Source organism: Orycteropus afer, unplaced genomic scaffold (genome assembly GCF_000298275.1).
Source record: "Orycteropus afer afer isolate SDZICR_OR568_19922 unplaced genomic scaffold, OryAfe1.0 scaffold00025, whole genome shotgun sequence".
In the NCBI taxonomy this organism is placed as follows: domain Eukaryota; kingdom Metazoa; phylum Chordata; class Mammalia; order Tubulidentata; family Orycteropodidae; genus Orycteropus; species Orycteropus afer.
In genome coordinates this window covers 7,133,301-7,147,355 of record NW_006921612.1, presented here as the reverse complement: position 1 = coordinate 7,147,355, position 14,055 = coordinate 7,133,301, and positions in this window count along the sequence as shown.

Sequence of the window (14,055 nt, the reverse complement as noted above, 5' to 3'; positions counted from 1 at the left end):
TCTTTCATTGCAGCTTTGACTTCTTCCTTCATTACCATTGGTTCTAGATCATATGCCACTTCCTGAAATGGATGAAGATCCATCAGTTCTTTTTGGTACAGTGACTCTGTGTATTCCTGCCATCTTCTCTTGATGTTTCCTGCATCATTCAATATTTTGCCCACAGAATCTCTCAATTCTCATTGAGCCTAGGATATCATTATCAAAAGGAATTATCAAAAGAATCAATTCAGAGCCAATAATAATTATGATAAAAAATATAATATCAAAATTATCTGTTGAGTTTATATAGGACTTTTTCATTCATGACCTGAATTTCTCTTCATCATCTTATTTCTTTTAGACATTCATTCTTTTAACACCTACCATGTGTCATAAGCTGTTCTAGGCACCAGGGTTTCAATGGTGAAGCAAACAGACATTGTCTCTGTCCTCATAGACTTCATCATTTAGTGCAAGGTTGTGGGAGAGTCAAATAAAGAAAGAAAATAACTATAAACTGTCATCATTGCAGTGGAAGGAAAATACAGGGTGCAGAAAAAAGCATGAATGTGTCTTAGGTAATATAGTGAGTCCAGGCCTCTCAAAGGAAGTGACATTTAAACTGAAGGACTGAGGAATTAGAATGGGTCATTTATGCAAAGAATAGGGGAAAGTGCACCTCAGGTAGTAGGAATAGCATGTGCAAAGGCCCTGAGGCTAAAAAGACTCCTGCTCAAGGAAGGGAAAGGGGACAAATATGAATGGAGTATAATGAGTGAGAAAGAGAGTGATGGTAGGTCTAGTAAAACCCATAAAACAAAACCAAACCACTGCCATCAAGTTGCTTCCAACTCACTGTGGCCCCCCATTATTTTTCAAGGCTGTAAATCTTTACAGAAGTAGTTTGCCTCATCTTCCTCCTGTGGAGAAGCTGGTAGGCTTGAACTGCCAAACTTCTGGTTAGCAGTCAAATGCTTTACCCATTACACTACCAGAGCTCCTTAAGAGCCATAAGTAGGGGCCAAATCATTATGCAAAGCAATTTTTGGTTACAGTAAACATATGTGTCAGTGTCCAGTCAGGGAAACAGAAACCATTCTGGGTATTTCAGAGGGAGCTTAGCATAGGGAACTGGTTACAGGTTTAAGGGTTAGAAGAACAAAAAAGGAAATGGGAGGATGTTGGAGTGCAAAAGAGGTTGTTGGTAAGACACTAGTGGCCCTGGGCTGGAGCCCATGAGCATATACTGGTAAATGAGCCATCCCTCCTACAAACACTGGAGAATGCAGCCAGACACAAGAAAGGAAGATGGCTGCCCCTCCCTTACACCTTCCAATTTCCCACCACTGGCCGATTCACAGGTTCATTGGCAGAACCCAACAAGAAGCCAGGTGGTAAGGGTATTTGGGCGGTGTGGTTTGCAGGTTTCTACAGAATATCATGTATTTTAAATAAATAGAAATCTTGGGTAAATAAAATCATGGAGATCATCTCGTCCAATTACCCTATCATACAAGTGTGCAAATTAGGCAGGACTTTTAAAATTCTAAACTCACTGCTGTTGAGTCAAACCTGACTCATAGGTAGCGACCCCTCCTTGGGTTTCCAAGGTGGTATCACTATGGAAGTAGATTGCTTCCCTCCAGGAAGTAGCTGGTGGGTTTGAACCACCAGCCTTCTGTGTAGCAGTCAAATGCCTTAGGCACTATGCTACCAGAGCTCCCAATACATGGAAGACCATTTTTCATCTATCAGATTGGTGAAGATCAAAATGTTTGATAGTCATATAGAGAGGGCGTGGTCAAATAGGCATGCTCATGTATTTCTGATGGGAGTATAAATTGGCACAATGTCTAATGAGGCAAATTTGACAATACTCATCAGAGCTTTAAGGATGTGTATCTTTTTTGTCTTGCCATTCCACCTCTGAGCATTTATCCTACCGATGTACTTGTGTGAAAGGGTGTGCATGCAAGGATGTTCATTGCAGTATTGTCTGTTAGCAAGTAATTGGGAACAACATCAATGTCCATTAGTGATGGACTGGTCAAATAAGTTACAGAATAAGATGAGCAGAATAAACAATGAGGTAGCACTACGTGTAATGAGAAGTAATTTTCTCCAAAAATATTGCTCAGTGAAAATAAAAAGGAAGATTTATGACATTAGTTTAGTCTGCTGAAAAGCAGTTTCCAAAATGGAGTTAAGTGTGCAAAAATTTATTTGGGGAGAGATCAAGAGAAGTCAGGGGAAGAGGGCAAACTTTAGATGTGATGCTGCTTTCATACCTAGGGAAAGAGAGAAGGAAGGAAGGCGAATTAGAGAATAGGAAGAGTCTTAGACTGCAGCACTGTTGCAAGAAACGTTTTGAGATGTGAGAATGGATGACATTACCTAGGATGAGAGTTTAAAGGAGAAAAGGACTCAGGGCTAGATCTAAAGGTCACTTCAATGGAAGGCCCTTTCATTGCAATTTTACTCTTCTTCCTGGAAATTCTAGGGCTTTCATGACAACTGAACCAGCTATTCTCCCAGCTTGTAAATTATTTTTCCTTTTGGAGTCTTTTCATTTCAATGTCTTATTTCTGTTTCAGTCATAAAATAAACTTTGGGAAATGTCCTACATTTCAATATTTAGATCAACATTTAGAGGAAAGATAGAGGAGAAAGATGAGGATTGGCCAGAGAAGCAGGAGGAAAATCCCATGTAGGTGGTGCCTCTGGAATCATATGGTCAACTGTATTGAAAACTACTGAATGGATAGATGGGTGGACAGGCTGAAGTATTAGGTATGTCTAGGAAGAGGGGGCATGTACCCAAGACCATGTATAGGATAGGCAGACAATGGTTCTACAAGTGTATTTGTACATTCTGTAAGAATTCCCAGATGTTTAGTAGAGCTGACAAGGGGCAAGGTTGTAGTCACTTCTTGGTCACAGCTACCCAGAGGGACCAAGTAGTTGAACCTGTGGGCTCAGGACCATAGTCGCAGGGGACATCAAGCTCAATTGGCATAACATACTACATAAAACATTGTTCCACATCCTAATTTGGTGAGTAGCAACTAGGATCTTAAAAGCTTGCAAGCAGCCATCTAGATGCAACGATGGGTCTCTCCTTGTCCAGAGCAAAGAAGAACGAAGAAAACCAAAGATTCACGGAAACAATTAGTCCAAGCGACTGGTACACCATGCGATCCTCAGCCTATATGACTATGAGACCAGAAGAACTAGATAGTGCCTGGCTACCACTGTCAACCACCAGGAGGGGGATCTATGTAGGAGATCCTGGATAGAGAGGGAAAACAATATGGAACAAAACTCAAAATCATTTGGAAGAAAAAAAGGGGGGACCAGGTTTGCTGGTCTGATAGAGCCTGGTGGAACCACTGAGACTATGGCCCCTAGCTACCTTTCAGGTCTGGAATTGAACCCACATCTGTGGCTTCCAGCCAAACAAAAGATAGGCATATGAGTTGAACATTTACCTGAGGTAGATACACTCCTTGGAGACAACAATCATGGGAGAAAGAAGGGCTGTTTATGCACAGGGAGACAGCTCAGGGGCAGGAGTGTATGGAGGGATGGATACAGGGAAGTGGTAACTAGAGGGAGGAAGTGGAAGGGGAGCTGTTCATTGAGGTCAACTGTACTCTATGTCATGAGACAAAGTGTATGTGAACTGTATGGAAAGTGAATTTGTTCTGTAAACTTTCACCCAAATCACAATAAAATAATAATAATAATAAAAAATAAGAAAATCTAAACAAACAAACAAACCAACAAACCTACTGAACGGTCAAGTGACAGAGGACACTTGACCAGTTGGATATAGCAACCTTAACAAATTTGCATAAGTGAGCTCAACAAAATCATATTTGGTGTGGAAACAAAGTTTCAGAGGAGCAAAGAGAGGATGGGAGATAAGGAAATGGAGACATATGCCTAGACAACTATTTCCAGAAGTTACCTGAAGGGGATCAGAGACATGGGAAGGAAGTTAGGGATGTTTTTGTTTTTTAAATATGGGACGTAACAATGCATGTTTAGGCACTGATGGTAATGAGCTCTTTAAAGGGCAAGAAGAGTTATGCAGAGAAAGTCAGAAGAGTCAAGTGCCCGAAAATATGAGAGAAAAAAGAAGTCTCAGGAATGGTATGGAAGTTGCCAAAGTCACCCAGCTCACTAGTATCATAAATTCTTTTGAAAGGAAAAATAGAAGGTGTTTTTTTTTTTAAATTCCCGGATACAAATGTAGACATTTCCCCAAGTTTATTTTATATGACTGAAACAGAAATAAGACAAGACTCCAAAAGGAAAAATAATTTACAAGCTGGGAGAATAGCTGGTTCAGTTGTCATGAAAGCCCTAGAATTTCCAGGAAGAAGAGTAAAATTGCAATGAAAGGGCCTTCCATTGAAGCGACCTTTAGAAAAATTTTGTTCATCTATTTTCTGATCCACCCCCACCTCTATTAAAACAAAAATAACAACAACAACTAAGGAATTAGAAATAAGCTTTAAGTATTCCAGGTATAGTACCTAACTAAGTTATAAAATTTTGGAATTAAAAACTTTGTCATAAGAATAAAATTGGGTAATATTTGGACATTTGCTTAGCTTGATCCCGGCAAGTGGAAATCACTCAATAAATGGTAGTTGCTAGTACAATACTAGTCTGTGGTTAATGGATATTCATTTAACAGAAAATTCTAAACTTAAGAAATTGATATGTCTGCTTTGGTCGCTACTCAAAACCTAGTACATATTTTTTTAATGAATTAACCCTACCTTAGCCCCATATTCCCATGGCCATAACCTAGAGTTGTCATTACTAGTAACAGCAAACTCTCTGTAATAACAAGAGTAATTTGCCCACTAACTCAAATGGGCCTTGAGTTGTCCAGCAACCCTATATTTCCCTGATCCAATTACTCTCTCACTGTCCTAGATAACTATTTCAGATCTTCTCCTTTCCCCAAAACTCTAGCAGCTCCTCCATCAACCTTATTCTAGGTGATAATCTTGCTTTAAGGATTCATCAAGGAAATAGAAGCAACCGGACAAGACATCCCATATGTTCCTACCTTCATGTCATTATTGCCTGCATCTATACCCAGATATTCTGCTTTCCCTCCTGTTACTATGGATGAATAAAGACCCTGGTGCCAGAATGGTTTAAGTGTTCAGCTACTAACCAAAAACATGGCAGTTTGAACCCACTTGTGGCTCCGAGGCAGAAAAGGCCTGATGATGTGCTCCTGGAAAGATTATAGCTTAGGAAACCCCGTGGGGCAGTTACACTCTATCCTATAAGGGTTTCTATGAGTTAAAAGCAACTTGACAGGACACATCAAGTATGAATGAACTGTCAGTGCTCTTTTCCAAGGCACAGATTTTGTATTAGAACCCATCCCCTCTCATCTATTGCTCCAGCAATTCTCCTCTCTCTCCTGCATCAATGCTCCCTCTCTAATGGCTTATCCTTCCCATTAACAGGTACATGTGCCGAGACTCTGGCTCAGCCCCTTTCCTGAAGTCCAGACTCGTATTTCCAACATTGTCTTCAACAACCTCACTTAGATGTATAATACGCATCTCAAACTTAACATATCCAGAGCTGAGCTACTGAGCTCAATCTTAAAATTTACTTCTCAGACTAATCTCAGGTCAAAAACTTAGACATCCTTGGTTCCTCCACTGTCCATGCTCTCTTACTTCTCTCTGGGCACAGTGGCTACCTTTCTGTGCCTTGAACATACAGATGAGTTCCCATGCCTGAGCCTTTGTCTGTCTGCACTGATTTTTCAGAGACATCCATGTGCTAGCTCCCTCACCTCCTTTACTCAAATGTTACCCTCTCAGGAAAGCTTTACCCAGCAACCTCTAAAGCTGAGCCTATACAATTTTTCTCCTAGATATATATTCAGTAGAAATGAATTGATATGTTCACCAAAAGACATGCACAAGAACATTTATAGCAGCACTTTTCATAATAGATAAAAACTGGAAAATACCTAAATGACCATCCACTATAGAGTGAATCCATCAATTGATCTCATTCCCACGGTTCAATTTTCAGCCAAACAATAGACTGGTCTATAAGGTGAACAATAATACTAGGGAGGTATGCACTTCTTAGAACAATGAGCCATTTGAGATCAAAAGGGAAGCATTTGCTCAAGGACAAAGTTCAGAAGGAAGGGTTAGGAAAGGAAGAATGGGAAACAGGAAACACAGGGAGGAAATGGGATGAGTGATGTTACGTTGTAGGAATTGCAGTCAATGACATGAAACAAAGTATGTATGAACTGTTGAATGGAAAACTGATTTACTCTGTAATATTTCACACAAATCACAATAAAAAGTTAAAGGGGGGTGGGAGAGAATGGATCCATCAATACAGGTATAACTATGGAGGCCGTCCCTAACCATCTTATTTAAAATTCTGGCCTTCCCACCCTGATCCCTCCCTGATTCATTAATTACCATTGCCATTTCTCCTATTACAACCTAAAGTCTGTGAAGGTAGGAACTTTGTTTTGTTCACTGCTGTTTTGGTTGAGAATAGTGCCTGTCACAAGGGCAATAATAATAAATAGTGAAGGAATGAATGAACAGATAACATGCTAAGATAAACATTGTAACAGAAGGGTTTTTGGCATAAAAGTAAAAAACTGAAAACAACTTAAATGTCTATCAACAGATGAATGGGTAAGCAAAATGTGGTATATACATACAGTGGAATACTACTCAGCCAATGAGAGAAATGAAGTCTAAATACATGCTACACTATTGGTGAAGCTTGAAGATATACTGAGTAAAATAAGTCGATGGAAAAGGATAAATATTGTATGATCTCTTTTCTATAAAAAGAGAAGAACAGGCAAATGTATAGAGACCAAAGTTCATTAGTGGTTACCAGGGTAGTAGAGAAAGGGAAAAGGGGGTTATTGCTTAAGGTTTTGGTTTATAGCGATGGAAAAATCACATTGATTAAGGGTGGTTGCACTGCTGGTTAATATAATTCATGTCAATAAGTTGTACGCCTGTAAAATGTTGAATCGGCAAATTTGTATAATAGATATATTTACAATAATGACCAAACAGAGAGCAGCTGCTGAGACTATTATGCACAACCAAGTACCCTAATGGATTTGGATCCTTAGTTTGGAGGTTTTGGGTCATATTTACATGAGACATCTCAGTTCATTGGCCTAAAAACATGTTTAGTGCTTCTGTTCTACCTCCTTGCTCACTGCATAGATCTTAAAACCTTGCAAGCATCCACTCCAGGTACAACAATTGTCTTCATTAGCCTGGAACAACAGAAGAAGCAGGAGAGTCAGGAATAGGAGGAAGAAATGGAATGTGTGGTTGATTGTCTCCATGAGCAACTGCTTCTTTTGCCATAAGAGCAGAACTGGATTGTGCATGGCTACCGTTACTGAATATTTTGATGAAATATTCAGTATAAGAATCCTGGTCAAAAGGGAGGAAATGCAAAACAGAATTTCAAATTCTTATAGACTCCAGGTTTTCTGAAGCCATGGAGGCTAGATGAACCCCTGAGACTATTGTCTTGAGATAATCTTTAAACCTTAAACCAAAAATATCCTCTGAAATCCTCTTTAAATCAAACAACAGTTCAACTTAACTAGTAACAAATGTCTGCCTTGAGGACTGTATTCTTTTAAAATCTATATGAGATCAAATTGACAATGGCAACTCAAAAGATTAGATAAGGAACTTAGGGGGCAGTGAGTTTATATTAATGCGGGAGGAACAACTCAGAAGAGGAGGTGACAATGGTTTCACAACATGAAGAATGTAATCAGTGCCATGAAATTGTACATAAAGAAATTGTTGAATTGGTGTGTCCTTTGCTGTGTGTATTTTCAACAACAAAAGTAAAATAAATTATTTTAATAAAGGTTTTTGGGAATAACAGATTCGTGATTCTTTTGATCAGTTCAGTTTATAAAAATGTTGTGTAGGTAGCATAGAGTTAGTGTTTACGAGGATGGAAAGTTTGGCAAAGGATGTGAGTGATGATTACACAACCTGATTGATATGATTGGTTTTAGTGATATGAAAAATATTGAATGGGCAAATGTTGTGTTCCTTACATTTTTACAACAAAAACATGTGATTAAAAAATTTATTATGATTCCTTAAAAATTTAAACATAGTACTTTAAACATTAAACATATGACCTAGAAATTCCATTACTTGGTATATTACCCAACTTCTTTATGACTGAGTGATTCCAATCAGGTATATTCCCAAAATAATTGAAAGAAAGGACTCAAACAGATACTTGTATAAGAATATTCATTGCAGCATTATTTACAATTATTTACAAGGCCAAAAGGAGACCTATTTTTATATTGTGATATAATATATAATTATATATATAAAATATATCATATTTATATACATATAATTAAATTTGCCATTTTAACCATTTTTAAGTGTACACACAATTCAGTGGTATTAGTTACATACACAAGGTTGTGCAACTATCACTGCTATGTCCAAAATTTTTTATCACCCCAACCTGAAATTCTGTACCCATTAAGCAATAATTCCCCATTGCTCCCTTCCCCAGTCCCTGGTAACCTCTAATCTATTTTCTGTCTCTATGAATTTTCCTATTCTAGATGTTTCATATAAATGGAATCATACAGTATTTGTACTATTGTGTCTGACTTATTTCACTCAGCATGATGTTTTCAAAGTTCATCCATGCTATCACCTGTATCAAGAACTTCATTTCTTTTTATGGCTGAATATACAAGCAGCCCTGATGGTGGTGTGGTTGGAGCTCTTGGCTGCTAATCAAAAGGCTTGTAGTTCGAACCCACCAGGACCTCTGCAGGAGAAAAATGTGGCAATCTGCTCCTGTAAGGGTAACAGCCTTGGAAAACCTATGTGGCAGTTCTACTGTATCCTATAGGGTCACCATGAGTTGGAATCAATTCAATGGCAGTGGGTTTTTTGGTATGTATACACCATATTTTGTTCATCCATTCATCTGTTGCCCTAGTACCTCAGCCACACCTGAGCCTGGTGCCATTGCATGTCCTGCTTTGTAAGCATCTCTGTTGTCCCAACAGTTCTGGCCTGCTAATCTGAGTTTTGAAAACATTTCTAATTTACCTTTCAGCTACTCCAACGCCCAATTCTAAGGCTCACTCAGGGCCTCACACAGGGCTAAGTCCCTGTCAGGAGAAATCTTCCCTCCTTAGAATAGCTCAAGAGACTGTCAACATGCCCAGCTCTGTCTCATAGTCTTTTACTTGAGGGTACTGCCCAGGAAGGCAGTATGGCAAGGAATGAGGGCTGAGCTCTGAACCCAGCCTGGTTGGGTTTGAATCCCAACTCCCTCTCTTATTCACTGTGTGACCTGGGGCAAGATATTTAACCTTTCTGTGCTTGTTTTCTGTAAAATGGGGTTAATAACAGCACTCACCTCGTAGAATTGTCATGAGGATGATCCAAGTTGGCACCTGTAATGTGTTTTGGGTAGTGCCTTCTACAAAAACCAAACCCATAGCAACCATATAAGACAGTTGTTTCCAAGCCCATAGCGACCCTATAGGATGGAGTAGAACTGTCCCATAGGATTTCCAAGGCTGTAAATCTTTACGAGGGAGCTCTGGTAGCATAGTGCCTAAGGCACTTGACTGCTAACCAGAAGGCTGGCAGTTCAAACCCACCAGCCACTCCTTGGACGGAAGATGGGGCAATCTACTTCCGTAGTGATACTGCCTCGGAAACCCAAGGAGGGGTCACTATGAGTTGGGTCCGACTAGACAGCACATAACAACAACAACAAGAACAAATCTTTATGGAAGCAGACTGCCTCATCTTTCTCCTACTGAGTGGCTGGTGGGTTCAAACCGCTGAGCTTTTGATTAACAGCTGAATGCTTTAACCACTGCACCACCAGCGGTCCTTTGCCTACTACAAGGAGGGGCTAATCATTAGTTTTGTAACATGGCTTACTTACTTAGTGTAGGCAGACTTATCTGAGATAAAACAAGATGTTATATAATCTTGTTCGAATTAATTAAACTTTCTGAGGCTCAGTTCCTTCATCTGCAAATTGGGTTTACTGGTACATACCTTGCAGTATTCTCATGAGGAGTAACTTAAGTCAAATAATGCTTGTTGACTCTTGATGCATTTTTAGGCCATTGAATCCCTGCTCCTCTTTCTTCATGTCATTCTTCTCATCTGGAAAACCGTGTCCACTTTCCTATGCTCATGCTTGTCCAGTCTGTCCTTCTTTTCAAATGGATTACACAGTGCTAGAATTGGAAGAGACCTGAGGCCTGGATGATCTGATCCAGGCTGCTCATTCTACAGATTGAGGAAGTGACGCATAGAGCAGTGCGGTAACTTCCCCAGAGTCACACAACACCCTGCTTTGCTCACTTGATCACTCCCCTTCTGTCACAGTTTCTACATGTTCAGCCACTAGGGTGACAAATCATCCCAGTTTGCCTGGGACTGAGGAGTTTTCCAGGACACAGGGGTTTTGGTGCTAAAACTGTGATGAGTTGTCACCCTAGCCCCTCCTCCAGAAGAGATGTATGATTGAACAAATGTTGAGAAACACTTAATGCTGGGCTTTAAATACAAAACTAAAACCAAACTCACTGCCATTGAGTCGGTTCTGACTCATAGTGACCCCTCCTTGGGTTTCTGAGGCGTTATCACTACGGAAGTAGATCACCCAACTTTCCTTCCAAGGAATGGCTAGTGGGTTTGAACCACCTGCCTTCTGGTTAGCAGACAAATGCCTTAGGCACTATGCCACCAGAGCTTTAAGGACAGTTTTTAAAAATCACTTGGTCACAGATATATACATATGTCAGTCACACTCTATAAAATGTATGCCTTAAATATGTGCAGTGTATTTTATACCAATTGTATTTCAAGAAATCTTTAAAAAAAGGATAGAAATCACTTGGTCCTGGAAGATGTGAGTGGGTCATAGAATAGCAGTGGCTAATGTTAGTTGAGCACTTGCTATGTGCTAAGCACTGTGCTAAGAGCTTCACATGTGCTACCTCACTGCAGCCTCTATGACCCTCTTGAGGTAGCTAGAAATCTTCTCTCCATATCATGCAGCAGAGGAAACTAGGGGCCAGAGAGAGTGAGCAAGTTGCTCAAAAGCACACTGTAGGTTCTCTAGCAGAATCTGCCTTCTCTTTTATTTATCTCATATGAATGTTGAGAGACCCTTAGTGCCAGGTTTCCTCATCTAGAAATGCAGGAAAATGTATGGCTTAAATTACTGTATTATGTAACAGTCTATCTGTCGGAAATCCAAACAGCTCCTTCCCAGACTCAGGAGAAAGAGCTGTTGGAAAAGCCAACTGCAGTTCTTACTCAAGCCTGTTTTGGAAGCCATAGAGTACACAGTCTACCAAATCTTCTGGGGTCAAGTTTCTAAGGGACACTGAGCTGGAGTCTCATAGAGACAAATATTATTTAATAGAGGGTGTCTGGGTCTCAGGACCATGGACTCACATAATTTGAAATTAAAAAAGACCCTGGTGCCATCCAGTCTTCACTTTCCTTCCACATTATAGATAGGATAAACTGATGCCCAGAGAGGGACTATGGTTTTTCCAAAGTCACACAGCAAGGCAATGGACTTGAAGTCTCCTGACTTTCACTGTGCCCTGGTGGTAAGAAAGTTACCTTTCAGGTGCATCATGGAGGGTAACACTGGAAGCCACCAACCTGGGAGATCTGTCCTGGGGTTCTCTATCTTTGCATGTATTAGAATCTCCTGAGGAGCTCTGAGAAAGTGCCAGTGTCAAGGTTCCAGCCCAGACCAGGTACATCAGACTCTCTGGGACTGAAGCCTGGACGTTGGTATTCTTTTGACGCTCCCCCAAGTGATTCTAATGTGCAGTCAGGGTTGAGAACCACTGTTCTAGCCTAACTGCCTTCATTTTTTAAAATTAATATTTTTAATTGTGGTGAGTACATATACATAAAACAAAAATATGGCCATTTCAACATTTTTTACATGTACAATTCAGTGACATTAAATACTGTCATCATGTTGTATACCTATCACCACTAACTGTCTTATTTCCCAGGTGAGGGAAGGAGCCCCAGAGATGGGAAACATGCAGGCCATAGTGACATAGCTGTTAAGACCAGAGTGGATCTCACATCTGGTCTTCTGACCCCAAACTCAGTGCTCTTTCTATTTCAATATGCTGCTACACCCCACACAGACCCTGGCAGGGGAATAAATTGTGCTTGGATGTATCTGATGCCTAGAACCCTGCATCAGGAAAGCAAAATTCAGGTCAAATAATGAGTAGGTCTAGAATTCTTGTGCTAATAAAGCAGAATTCACTAATTTCCAGGCATTGGTAGTTTTCTCCAAACCATATAGTCCACATCCCCAAATGGCAACAGTACTGGTGAAGGGAAAAGGAAAGGAACTCATGTGCATTTGGTCACTTTTCATGTGTTGCTCATATCTCTACTATAATAACAACCCTGTAGTAAATATTATCACCATTGAATAGTTGAGTTAAATGAAGTTTCAGTAAAGTTAACTTGTCTGAATTCTCAGGCCAATAAATGAGAATATCAGGATTCGAACCCAGGTCTGTATATGTCCCAAGAGTGTGTTCTTTCTCCTGACTTTCATCAATCTTTCCAGCTCATTCCTGGATAGGCTGAAACCATCAGTCATTTAGCCATCAACCCCCACTGTTCACCTATCTCATCACAGATAGCCCCAAGGAAAGATCTCTGTGGGCCTGGCCCTACCTTGTGTGGAAAGCACTGGTGTGGTTGTGGTCCAAGTACACAAACAGGGTCTGTCAGGGTCTAAAACAGAATCCAAGACTTATGGCTGATCAAGATCCAGCCATGGCTCCAAAAATCTGCCTCCTTACCTCTGCAAGGAGCTAGTATATCTGAAAGGCCCTTGGGAATGTACCTTCAGAAAGAAAACATTTAAATTAGAACTGAAATCCAGTGAGGCTTATGTTGAAGCAAAGCCTATCATCAGAAACCTGGGTTTTTGTTTTTTGTTTTCATTTTAAAGTAGGGTGTTTATGAAAATTTGTCAAGAAGATTTAAATCTCTTGATTTGTCCTGGAGCCAAGCTCTGCTTTCCTAATTGAATAGGGGGAAATTGTTAAAGCTCATGACCAACGTTCTTTTCAAAATTGCATGTTTTACAAGAGCTGCTCTTGAAAACATATAATTCTGATGTTGTGAAACCATCACATCAATGCTGAGTTTTGAAAACATGGAAAAGTTCACTCTGGGAACTGAGGGGGTTGTTATTCTAGGTTGTGACACTCTGGACTACTGTCTGGATGTAATTTCTCAATAATACAGGAAGGTTGATAATTTTGAGATGGGCCATAAAGGGGAAAAAAGAGACCAGTGTTAGGAGACCTGGATCACTCTTCTGCCCTAGGCTGCTGAGTGGTTTTAGGCAAATCTTTTAATCTTGCTGGGTCTCAGTTTCCTCAGCTATAAAGTAAGAGGGTTGACTAGATGCCCCTGAGTAGCTGTTGCTTTAAAACTTCCCTGAAGTTCTCTTTTTCCACATGGCAAGCAAAGGTATTGAAGTAGATGACTGAGGGAAACATTCTAGTCTTAAAATTCTATAATCTCTGCAATATCCTGATTGTCACAGAATGATTCTCAGTCCACATACAGTTCTTACCAGTGATGTTAGAAGAGTATTTCCTCAACCAACCTCACTTGGCTTGACTCTTTCCAGTGCCCTCCAGGGGGGCAACCCCTGGCTGAAGAGGATCATAATGGCCACTATCTAGTAATCTCCCTCGGGATCCATGTTCAGACAAAGCTCTTCTTATCACTCACCCACAAACTCTGCATATTTTCTTGCTTGTTAATCTTATGATGTATACCTGAGGACCTTCCCAAGCTGCTATAAACCAAAAACCAAACCCACTGTCATTGAGTCAATTCCAACTCATAATGTGTATAAGACAGAGTAGAACTACCTCATAGAGTTTCCAAGATTATAAATCTTTATGGAAGCAGATTG